This window comes from Pseudophryne corroboree, chromosome 1 (genome assembly GCF_028390025.1).
Source record: "Pseudophryne corroboree isolate aPseCor3 chromosome 1, aPseCor3.hap2, whole genome shotgun sequence".
NCBI classification, from domain to species: Eukaryota; Metazoa; Chordata; class Amphibia; order Anura; family Myobatrachidae; genus Pseudophryne; species Pseudophryne corroboree.
In genome coordinates this window covers 1212505300-1212518631 of record NC_086444.1, presented here as the reverse complement: position 1 = coordinate 1212518631, position 13332 = coordinate 1212505300, and positions in this window count along the sequence as shown.

Below are 13332 nucleotides of genomic sequence, written 5' to 3'. Positions count from 1 at the left end.
GGCTGTAGCTACCTCTGTGTCGGCACTCGGCAGTCCATCCATAATTGTATACCACCTACCCGTGGTTTTTTTTTCTTTCTTCTTTATACATACATACTACATCTCTTTATCAACCAGTCTATATTAGCAGCAGACACAGTACGGTAGTCCACGGCTGTAGCTACCTCTGTGTCGGCACTCGGCAGTCCATCCATAATTGTATACCACCTACCCGTGGTTTTTTTTTCTTTCTTCTTTATACATACATACTACATCTCTTTATCAACCAGTCTATATTAGCAGCAGACACAGTACGGTAGTCCACGGCTGTAGCTACCTCTGTGTCGGCACTCGGCAGTCCGTCCATAATTGTATACCACCTACCCGTGGTTTTTTTTTTTTTCTTTATACATACTACATCTCATTATCATCCAGTCTATATTAGCAGCAGACACAGTACAGTACGGTAGTCCACGGCTGTAGCTACCTCTGTGTCGGCACTCGGCAGTCCGTCCATAATTGTATACCACCTACCCGTGGTTTTTTTTTCTTTCTTCTTTATACATACATACTACATCTCATTATCAACCAGTCTATATTAGCAGCAGACACAGTACGGTAGTCCACGGCTGTAGCTACCTCTGTGTCGGCACTCGGCAGTCCGTCCATAATTGTATACCACCTACCCGTGGTTTTTTTTTCTTTCTTCTTTATACATACATGCTACATCTCATTATCAACCAGTCTATATTAGCAGCAGACACAGTACGGTAGTCCACGGCTGTAGCTACCTCTGTGTCGGCACTCGGCAGTCCGTCCATAATTGTATACCACCTACCCGTGGTTTTTTTTTCTTTCTTCTTTATACATACATACTACATCTCATTATCATCCAATCTATATTAGCAGCAGACACAGTACAGTACAATAGTCCACGGCTGTAGCTACCTCTGTGTCGGCACTCGGCAGTCCATCCATAATTGTATACTAGTATCCATCCATCTCCATTGTTTACCTGAGGTGCCTTTTAGTTGTGCCTATTAAAATATGGAGAACAAAAATGTTGAGGTTCCAAAATTAGGGAAAGATCAAGATCCACTTCCACCTCGTGCTGAAGCTGCTGCCACTAGTCATGGCCGAGACGATGAAATGCCAGCAACGTCGTCTGCCAAGGCCGATGCCCAATGTCATAGTACAGAGCTTGCCAAATCCAAAACACCAAATATCAGTAAAAAAAGGACTCCAAAACCTAAAATAAAATTGTCGGAGGAGAAGCGTAAACTTGCCAATATGCCATTTACCACACGGAGTGGCAAGGAACGGCTGAGGCCCTGGCCTATGTTCATGGCTAGTGGTTCAGCTTCACATGAGGATGGAGGCACTCAGCCTCTCGCTAGAAAAATGAAAAGACTCAAGCTGGCAAAAGCAGTAGCACCGCAAAGAACTGTGCGTTCTTCGAAATCCCAAATCCACAAGGAGAGTCCAATTGTGTCGGTTGCGATGCCTGACCTTCCCAACACTGGACGTGAAGAGCATGCGCCTTCCACCATTTGCACGCCCCCTGCAAGTGCTGGAAGGAGCACCCGCAGTCCAGTTCCTGATAGTCAGATTGAAGATGTCAGTGTTGAAGTACACCAGGATGAGGAGGATATGGGTGTTGCTGGCGCTGGGGAGGAAATTGACCAGGAGGATTCTGATGGTGAGGTGGTTTGTTTAAGTCAGGCACCCGGGGAGACACCTGTTGTCCGTGGGAGGAATATGGCCATTGACATGCCTGGTGAAAATACCAAAAAAATCAGCTCTTCGGTGTGGAACTATTTCAACAGAAATGCGGACAACAGGTGTCAAGCCGTGTGTTCCCTTTGTCAAGCTGTAATAAGTAGGGGTAAGGACGTTAACCACCTCGGAACATCCTCCCTTATACGTCACCTGCAGCGCATTCATAATAAGTCAGTGACAAGTTCAAAAACTTTGGGTGACAGCGGAAGCAGTCCACTGACCAGTAAATCCCTTCCTCTTGTAACCAAGCTCACGCAAACCACCCCACCAACTCCCTCAGTGTCAATTTCCTCCTTCCCAAGGAATGCCAATAGTCCTGCAGGCCATGCCACTGGCAATTCTGACGAGTCCTCTCCTGCCTGGGATTCCTCCGATGCATCCTTGCGTGTAACGCCTACTGCTGCTGGCGCTGCTGTTGTTGCTGCTGGGAGTCGATGGTCATCCCAGAGGGGAAGTCGTAAGACCACTTTTACTACTTCCACCAAGCAATTGACTGTCCAACAGTCCTTTGCGAGGAAGATGAAATATCACAGCAGTCATCCTACAGCAAAGCGGATAACTGAGGCCTTGGCATCCTGGGTGGTGAGAAACGTGGTTCCGGTATCCATCATTACTGCAGAGCCAACTAGAGACTTGTTGGAGGTACTGTGTCCCCGGTACCAAATACCATCTAGGTTCCATTTCTCTAGGCAGGCGATACCGAAAATGTACACAGACCTCAGAAAAAGAGTCACCAGTGTCCTAAAAAATGCAGCTGTACCCAATGTCCACTTAACCACAGACATGTGGACAAGTGGAGCAGGGCAGGGTCAGGACTATATGACTGTGACAGCCCACTGGGTAGATGTATGGACTCCCGCCGCAAGAACAGCAGCGGCGGCACCAGTAACAGCATCTCGCAAACGCCAACTCTTTCCTAGGCAGGCTACGCTTTGTATCACCGGTTTCCAGAATACGCACACAGCTGAAAACCTCTTACGGCAACTGAGGAAGATCATCGCGGAATGGCTTACCCCAATTGGACTCTCCTGTGGATTTGTGGCATCGGACAACGCCAGCAATATTGTGTGTGCATTAAATATGGGCAAATTCCAGCACGTCCCATGTTTTGCACATACCTTGAATTTGGTGGTGCAGAATTTTTTAAAAAACGACAGGGGCGTGCAAGAGATGCTGTCGGTGGCCAGAAGAATTGCGGGACACTTTCGGCGTACAGGCACCACGTACAGAAGACTGGAGCACCACCAAAAACTACTGAACCTGCCCTGCCATCATCTGAAGCAAGAAGTGGTAACGAGGTGGAATTCAACCCTCTATATGCTTCAGAGGTTGGAGGAGCAGCAAAAGGCCATTCAAGCCTATACAATTGAGCACGATATAGGAGGTGGAATGCACCTGTCTCAAGCGCAGTGGAGAATGATTTCAACGTTGTGCAAGGTTCTGATGCCCTTTGAACTTGCCACACGTGAAGTCAGTTCAGACACTGCCAGCCTGAGTCAGGTCATTCCCCTCATCAGGCTTTTGCAGAAGAAGCTGGAGACATTGAAGGAGGAGCTAACACGGAGCGATTCCGCTAGGCATGTGGGACTTGTGGATGGAGCCCTTAATTCGCTTAACAAGGATTCACGGGTGGTCAATCTGTTGAAATCAGAGCACTACATTTTGGCCACCATGCTCGATCCTAGATTTAAAGCCTACCTTGGATCTCTCTTTCCGGCAGACACAAGTCTGCTGGGGTTGAAAGACCTGCTGGTGAGAAAATTGTCAAGTCAAGCGGAACGCGACCTGTCAACATCTCCTCCTTCACATTCTCCCGCAACTGGGGGTGCGAGGAAAAGGCTCAGAATTCCGAGCCCACCCGCTGGCGGTGATGCAGGGCAGTCTGGAGCGACTGCTGATGCTGACATCTGGTCCGGACTGAAGGACCTGACAACGATTACGGACATGTCGTCTACTGTCACTGCATATGATTCTCTCAACATTGAAAGAATGGTGGAGGATTATATGAGTGACCGCATCCAAGTAGGCACGTCACACAGTCCGTACTTATACTGGCAGGAAAAAGAGGCAATTTGGAGGCCCTTGCACAAACTGGCTTTATTCTACCTAAGTTGCCCTCCCACAAGTGTGTACTCCGAAAGAGTGTTTAGTGCCGCCGCTCACCTTGTCAGCAATCGGCGTACGAGGTTACATCCAGAAAATGTGGAGAAGATGATGTTCATTAAAATGAATTATAATCAATTCCTCCGCGGAGACATTGACCAGCAGCAATTGCCTCCACAAAGTACACAGGGAGCTGAGATGGTGGATTCCAGTGGGGACGAATTGATAATCTGTGAGGAGGGGGATGTACACGGTGATATATCGGAGGATGATGATGAGGTGGACATCTTGCCTCTGTAGAGCCAGTTTGTGCAAGGAGAGATTGATTGCTTCTTTTTTGGGGGGGGTCCAAACCAACCCGTCATATCAGTCACAGTCGTGTGGCAGACCCTGTCACTGAAATGATGGGTTGGTTAAAGTGTGCATGTCCTGTTTATACAACATAAGGGTGGGTGGGAGGGCCCAAGGACAATTCCATCTTGCATCTCTTTTTTCTTTTATTTTTCTTTGCGTCATGTGCTGTTTGGGGAGGGTTTTTTGGAAGGGCCATCCTGCGTGACACTGCAGTGCCACTCCTAGATGGGCCCGGTGTTTGTGTCGGCCACTAGGGTCGCTTATCTTACTCACACAGTCAGCTACCTCATTGCGCCTCTTTTTTTCTTTGCGTCATGTGCTGTTTGGGGAGGGATTTTGGAAGGGCCATCCTGCGTGACACTGCAGTGCCACTCCTAGATGGGCACGGTGTTTGTGTCGGCCACTAGGGTCGCTTATCTTACTCACACAGTCAGCTACCTCATTGCGCCTCTTTTTTTCTTTGCGTCATGTGCTGTTTGGGGAGGGTTTTTTGGAAGGGCCATCCTGCGTGACACTGCAGTGCCACTCCTAGATGGGCCCGGTGTTTGTGTCGGCCACTAGGGTCGCTTATCTTACTCACACAGTCAGCTACCTCATTGCGCCTCTTTTTTTCTTTGCGTCATGTGCTGTTTGGGGAGAGTTTTTTGGAAGGGACATCCTGCGTGACACTGCAGTGCCACTCCTAGATGGGCCCGGTGTTTGTGTCGGCCACTAGGGTCGCTTATCTTACTCACACAGTCAGCTACCTCATTGCGCCTCTTTTTTTCTTTGCGTCATGTGCTGTTTGGGGAGGGTTTTTTGGAAGGGCCATCCTGCGTGACACTGCAGTGCCACTCCTAGATGGGCCCGGTGTTTGTGTCGGCCACTAGAGACGCTTATCTTACTCACACAGTCAGCTACCTCATTGCGCCTCTTTTTTTCTTTGCGTCATGTGCTGTTTGGGGAGGGTTTTTTGGAAGGGCCATCTTGCGTGACACTGCAGTGACACTCCTAGATGGGCACGGTGTTTGTGTCGGCCACTAGGGTCGCTTATCTTACTCACACAGTCAGCTACCTCATTGCGCCTCTTTTTTTCTTTGCGTCATGTGCTGTTTGGGGAGGGTTTTTTGGAAGGGCCATCCTGCGTGACACTGCAGTGCCACTCCTAGATGGGCACGGTGTTTGTGTCGGCCACTAGGGTCGCTTATCTTACTCACACAGTCAGCTACCTCATTGCGCCTCTTTTTTTCTTTGCGTCATGTGCTGTTTGGGGAGGGTTTTTTGGAAGGGCCATCCTGCGTGACACTGCAGTGCCACTCCTAGATGGGCACGGTGTTTGTGTCGGCCACTAGGGTCGCTTATCTTACTCACACAGTCAGCTACCTCATTGCGCCTCTTTTTTTCTTTGCGTCATGTGCTGTTTGGGGAGGGTTTTTTGGAAGGACCATCCTGCGTGACACTGCAGTGCCACTCCTAGATGGGCCCGGTGTTTGTGTCGGCCACTAGGGTCGCTTATCTTACTCACACAGTCAGCTACCTCATTGCGCCTCTTTTTTTCTTTGCGTCATGTGCTGTTTGGGGAGAGTTTTTTGGAAGGGACATCCTGCGTGACACTGCAGTGCCACTCCTAGATGGGCCCGGTGTTTGTGTCGGCCACTAGGGTCGCTTATCTTACTCACACAGTCAGCTACCTCATTGCGCCTCTTTTTTTCTTTGCGTCATGTGCTGTTTGGGGAGGGTTTTTTGGAAGGGCCATCCTGCGTGACACTGCAGTGCCACTCCTAGATGGGCCCGGTGTTTGTGTCGGCCACTAGGGTCGCTTATCTTACTCACACAGTCAGCTACCTCATTGCGCCTCTTTTTTTCTTTGCGTCATGTGCTGTTTGGGGAGGGTTTTTTGGAAGGGCCATCCTGCGTGACACTGCAGTGCCACTCCTAGATGGGCCCGGTGTTTGTGTCGGCCACTAGGGTCGCTTATCTTACTCACACAGTCAGCTACCTCATTGCGCCTCTTTTTTTCTTTGCGTCATGTGCTGTTTGGGGAGGGTTTTTTGGAAGGGACATCCTGCGTGACACTGCAGTGCCACTCCTAGATGGGCCCGGTGTTTGTGTCGGCCACTAGGGTCGCTTATCTTACTCACACAGTCAGCTACCTCATTGCGCCTCTTTTTTTCTTTGCGTCATGTGCTGTTTGGGGAGGGTTTTTTGGAAGGGCCATCCTGCGTGACACTGCAGTGCCACTCCTAGATGGGCCAGGTGTTTGTGTCGGCCACTAGGGTCGCTTATCTTACTCACACAGCTACCTCATTGCGCCTCTTTTTTTCTTTGCGTCATGTGCTGTTTGGGGAGTGTTTTTTGGAAGGGCCATCCTGCGTGACACTGCAGTGCCACTCCTAGATGGGCCCGGTGTTTGTGTCGGCCACTAGGGTCGCTTATCTTACTCACACAGCTACCTCGGTGCAAATTTTAGGACTAAAAATAATATTGTGAGGTGTGAGGTATTCAGAATAGACTGAAAATGAGTGTAAATTATGGTTTTTGAGGTTAATAATACTTTGGGATCAAAATGACCCCCAAATTCTATGATTTAAGCTGTTTTTTAGGGTTTTTTGAAAAAAACACCCGAATCCAAAACACACCCGAATCCGACAAAAAAAATTCGGTGAGGTTTTGCCAAAACGCGGTCGAACCCAAAACACGGCCGTGGAACCGAACCCAAAACCAAAACACAAAACCCGAAAAATTTCCGGCGCTCATCTCTAATACATACCCACATTTTAAGGCATGTATTTCAAGACATGTGTTCAAACCAGCTAAGTACTCTGCTGCTTCCATGGTGGGAACCAACTACACTGGGCCATGACCTGCTGTAAATCTTCATTGAGTAAAGTAAATATCATCATGTGGGCATCACTGGTGAAGTCTGATGAGGGTCTTAGATTCTATGTCATTGTATTTTATTGTGTTAATTCCACCTTTTTGTCTTTATCATTTGTCCGTATGTTTTTACTCTGATACACTTGCTGTCTGTTTTGAGTTCATTCATTATTGCAACATATCCATGCCCTACATTGCATAGTACAGTGTGTGCTGTTGCCACAGTGCCAACACATCAGTGGTCACATTGCATGTAACTCTCTGTTCCCATAGCACAAACAGATCCATGCTGCTCATTGGATACAGCACACTGTTCACACAGTGTCAGCACAGATATGTAACTTGTCACACACTATGAACTAGATATGTGCGCCTGCCCAAATCTCGGGTTTTGGGTTCTCGATTTGGATCTGTAACTCCTTCATGTTTTGGACCTGTATTTGTTTTGCATCTAACTCCCGTGCGAGTTTTGGATCGGTATTTGTTTTTAATTCATAAAAAACAGCTAAAAATCACAGAATTTGGGGGTGTTTTGTTCCTACAGTATTATTAACCTCAATAAAATTCATTTCCTCTCATTTCCAGTTAATTTTGACCTCCACACAGCTCACAATATTGTTTTCATCCAGTTTAGGCCAAAATGTTGTACTAAGGTAGCTGGATAACTAAGCTAAGTGACAGAAGTGGGCAGCACAAACTTGTTGCATTTAAACTTCCAACATGGCATACTGTATCTAGGATTTTTAATGGTACTTCAGTGGCAGACATGGTGGCAGTTTAATAAACTATACAAGTGTTTGTTGCCACCGTCAGCAATGCTCCAAACAGCACATAATGCAAAGAAAAGAGGTGTAAGATACAAATGAACGTGGGCCCTTCCACCCTACCTTGTGTTGTGTATATTAAACAGGACATGCACAGTTTAACAAACCAATCATTTCAGAGACAGTCACTTGTGGCTGTAATGTTTGGCTTGTTTGGGCTCCCACAAAACATTTCTTTAGACAGACTACCTCCTATCAGTAGTTAGGATGTTAATGATTACGGTGTTCATAACATTATAATCTTGTAAAATAAATTTCATGTCTTTGCCACAAATGACTTAATACGGAAGAGGTGCCTAGATGGCTGATGTTCCTACCTCTACTAACTTTGGCCTCACAAATGGAGCAGATGCTTTCACAAACATTGTCAGGATTGGGGTAAAAATAATGCCACACCCAAGAGGTGGCTTTTTTGGTCTTCTGCCCAGGCATCGCAATGACTTTCTTTTTATCATAGTAAACAACTGCATCCACTGGTAGCTGACTTACACAAACAACATCAGCAACATCATTAGTGTCAGATAATAGTAGTACACACATGTCCCCCTCATCCTGCTCCACTTCCACACACAAATCCTCAATTTTTATTATGTCCTCCTTATCTTTACCATCTTTTCTTGTACTGCTCCCCGCATGTGCAGATGGTGCACAAATGGTGGAAGGAGGTGAAAGAGGCATATCTATGAGGATGTGTGAGAAATGTCAGACTCACACATAGCTGACGTGGACACCCCTGAACTTTCCTCAATAATGTCTGATGGTTCTGATTCTGAATGTACAGTTTGTCTTGTAAATTTCCTATTGATTTTTTTTCTTTACCACTCTAAAATTAAATGATTTCATATGCCCTGACTTAAGGTCTATATGCTCCTGGGCATCGGCCTTAGTAGATGACATTGACGGACTTGTATCGCCATTACTGCTGGCAGCACCTGCGCCACTGGTATGTGCTTCCTGCTCTCCTCTCATTTGTTTGTCCTGCATATCTAGCAACAAACACAAATGACGTTGGGTACAGCATACACAATTGTACAAAAAATGTAACACCTTCAGTGTGGCACAATACATGCATGAGTCATAAATAGTAACCAAACACTGTGGTCTAATATCACCAACAGTATGCAAAATATGTGTATGAGTCAGAGATAGTGATCGAACACTGCAGTTTAAATTCACTGACAGTGTCACACAATATGTGTATGAGTAGTAAATAAAATATATTACTTTGGTACCACCTTTACCCACAGTGTCACACAATATATGTATGCATATGAAAAAACATACTACACTGCGTTTGACCTTCACCAACAGTGTCACACAATATGTGTATGAGTCAGTATGAATGTATATGTGTAAGTCAGAAAAAGTAATTGAACACTGCGGTTGACATTCACCAACAGTGTTGCACAATACGTGTATGAGTACGAAAAATAATAAGCTGCAGTCTGACTGGCTGTCTCACTGATCTTATGAAAATAAAATAAAAACTGTATAGTACACTGGGGTACAACACAAACAATTTTGTTTTATAATTAGATTTTTAGGCTTTTTGTTTTTAGCTTTTATTATTTTAATTTTACACTGTGGTGGAGCCCCTTGATGGACACATAATTCACCCCTTTCAGATACAGCAGACAGAGCACTCCTGGACTGATACAGCAGACAGAGCACCCCTGGACTGATACAGCAGACAGGACACCCCTGGACAGATACAGCAGACAGGGCACCGCTGAACTGATACAGCAGACAGAGCAGCCCAGGACTGATACAGCAGACCTGTTCCATGCCAGACTACACAGTACTGAGACAGACGCGTTTGTCAATTACACTCTTGCCAATCACCGAGACCACAAGAATACAAAAGCAGGATGATGACTTTTGGTGATTAGATCAGTGATTAGAGATCCTGGAGGCTGCTGGTCATCGGGGCTCCCTGCTGTGACCTTTGTAACATTACTTCAATGCCAAAACGGTCACAGGAGCAGAAGGTTGCCCTGAAGCTGACATAATTATCACAGGGCTCACTGTGGTATTTTGGGGGTCTTTTATTTTTTAACTAAATCTGGTCAGATGGCGTTTCCCATGATACATATGGGGTGTACCATCTGGGTTACTAATAAAAATGTAAATTAAAGGGTTTGGAGCAGTTTTTTTTTCATGAAAACTGCACAAAAAGCCCTGTACTACATTCAGGTGATATTAAAATAAAGTGAAAAGGGTGTGAAAACACTCTTTTCACATTATTTTACTAACAATTTTTTTTAAACAAATCTGTCCCTTAGACTCTCAACAGAAATTTGTGAAGCTTATATACACGCAATTTGTTCTTCATCCTTTGTGTTCTTTTTTGCACTTATTTGATAGTTTTAGAGGTGACACATCTGGAGTGAGAAGGTGTTGAATACAAGGTTACAGAAGATGCCTGACCGTGGGGCCGTCGCACCTGCGCATTGCTACATTTTAGCAACCAGGCTTGATCCTAGGTTTAAGTTGTATGCTGTTTCTTTCTTTTCAACTGACCCACATTTTAAGAGATGCAAAGAGCTCCTTGTGAGCAAGTTGGCAGCTCAAGACACACATGGCAATACGACATCTCCTCATTCAGTTTTTTTCACCAGCAGCCAGAAAAAAAATCTGATTTTCCCAAAAGACCCAGTGGTGATGCAGATAAGTCACCCCAACATTTTGACATCTGGTTGGGTCTAAAAGAAATGCCTGATATTAGTGACACCTCTACAGTAACTCCATATGATACGATCACCATCTAAAGAATAGTGATGGAATCTTTTCTGGACACCACACAAATAAACATGTCACAGAGGCCCTTCAAGTACTGGAAGGAAAATGAGTACAATTTAGAGGCCCTGTACAAACTGGCTTTAAATTACTTAAGCTGCCCACCCTCCAGTGTGTACTCAGAGAGAGTTTTCAGCACAGCCAAGAACCTTGTGAGCAAACAGCGTAGGAGGCTACTACCTCAAAATGTGGAAAAGATGATGTTCATCAAAATTAACTGGAAGTTCCAAGAGGAAGGCCTTTCATGGCAATTGAGTTGTCATACTTGTTTCCCCTTGCAAAGGATTATTTTACTGTTAATTGAATTTCTACAATACTACTAGTAGTCTTCTTGGTTCCCTTCTGGGACAAAGAACCACCCCCCAAGCAGCAGGAGGCTTAGCGCTTAAGGGTTTTTCTTAGGAATCCTGCAATGGGGAGAAGTCACCTTGCCTTAACAAATTGGATGCAGGACTACTTGTGATGATTACTGAGGATATTGATAATGAAGGTGTTGGCGGTGGAGATTGCAGGTGCTGGGATTTAGTCGAGAGGAGGGAGCTAGTTAATACTGGACTGCTTGTTGTTATTTTGTTAGCACCAGCTTTTTATGTTATCAATAACATATCATGAGCTCACTGCAAATTACATAACAGGGTGGAGGTTCCTAGATGCTTAACATACCTACCTCTACTTACTGTGGTTCCACAAAGGCTCCAGATGGCTTGACAAATGTTGTCAGGATTTGGGTAAAAATAATTCCACACATCTGAGGTGGATTGTTGGTCCTATGCCTAGTCATGATAATGGTCATCTTTTTATCATGACCAAGAGATACTTCCACTGGTGCCTGACTTACACAAACAACATCCTCAACTTCCTCATTACCAACAGCATCAGCTACACAAATATCCCTTTCATCCTATAGAAATTCCACAGTGGCAGCCTCAATTTCTATGTCATCAGCTATACTTCAGTTGCACATCCCCACATATGCATAGGTAGCAGAGATGGTGGAAGGTAGCTTCTCTGGGAGTACAGTATCAGAAAAATCAGGCTCACACTTAGCACTATTGGACACACTTATACTCTCCTCAGGGATTTGTGACATTTCTGTTTCTGAACGCAGAGTTTGTTCTACTGCCTTAGTGATTTTCAGGGTTTTTTTTACACCTGTTTTAGACTTTGAGTGAAAAGGTCTTGCATCATCATGAAAGGCAGAAGAAAATGCCTCACTGACAGTTGCAGAACCACCACTCAGAAATAAAGTGCATGGCCTGAGCCTTTCCTTGCCACTGTGTGTGGTGAATGGCATGTTGGCAATTTTATATTTTTATGCATCAATCCCTTTATAAGAGGCGTAATTTTCTTTATCACTATATATTGGGTTTTTAATTTTAGATTGCCCTTAAGCATCAGCTTTAGTAGATGGCGTTGCTGAACTAGCATCATCGTCATAATTGGTGGCAGAAGTTGCTTCAGTAGTATTTGGTTGCTCTTCTCTAAACTAATAATTATTAATTTGTCAAGTCGCAGATCACTGCGTGGATCACAAGGCTTATAGATATACTGAACAGAGTGCACTTGAGTAAAGCGCACTAACCAACCAGTACAGTACAAATACTATATATATATATATATATATAATTTGTTTCTGTTTTAAACTTGCTGCTTAGTTCAAACTGCACAGATCACAGAGCTTATAGATGCTCCTGAGCAAAGCGCTCTTGAGTAAAGTGCACCAATCAACCAGGGATTTTCAGGGAAGTAAATTGCTCAGTAGGCACTGGCTAGTATCAGAGTCAGATTTACACACAATATATGAACCCAAGGGTTAAGGTGGGCATTATACACAGGTGCAGCAGTATAAACTCCTGGAAATTTAGTGAGTTTTGATCAGAGATGTTCAGAAAAGAAAGGCAGGGGAGGCACTGCCTCAATTGCCATAGACTTTGCCGCGGCTCATGTGGACTCGGATTAACAATGTTCAGAGCAGTTCGAATTCCAAGAATCTGAACCGCTCATCTCTATTGTAAACCAGAAAAATATGTTTTCTTTTTGGCGTGTGTCTGATGGATCATTTACCTTTCCTGGCAGATATACACTGAATCTCAATCATACACAATCTTTCACAGAAATATATATTATAAAGGTTAATTTGCAGACTTGAGATTTTTTTTTCAAACCAGAACAAAATGTATTCTTTCACCTTTTATTATTTTGTGTTGCAGCCAAGCCCTTAAATAAGTACAGTAATATGTATTGCCTCTCAAGCACACAGTCTTACCTTGAAATATCTTACTTGAGTTAAAGACTTGAATTTTTTTTTAAACCGATATGTTTTCTTTTGGCTCTTATTATTTTAATGGAGCCAACCCCCCCCCCCCCCACCCCCCATAAATTCCAGTAGTCGACCCTTGATTGCAGCTATACAGTACATTGGGGCAGATGTATTAACCTGGAGAAGGCATAAGGAAGTGATAAACCGGTGATAAATGCACCAGTCAGTCAGCTCCTGTCAATTTGCATATTGGAGCTGATTGGCTGGTGTGTTTATCACCTTGCACTTAACACTGGTTTATCACTTCCTTATGCCTTCTCCAGGTTAATACATCTGCCCCATTGTCCCTCAAACACACACAGTCTTCCATAGAAAAATCTA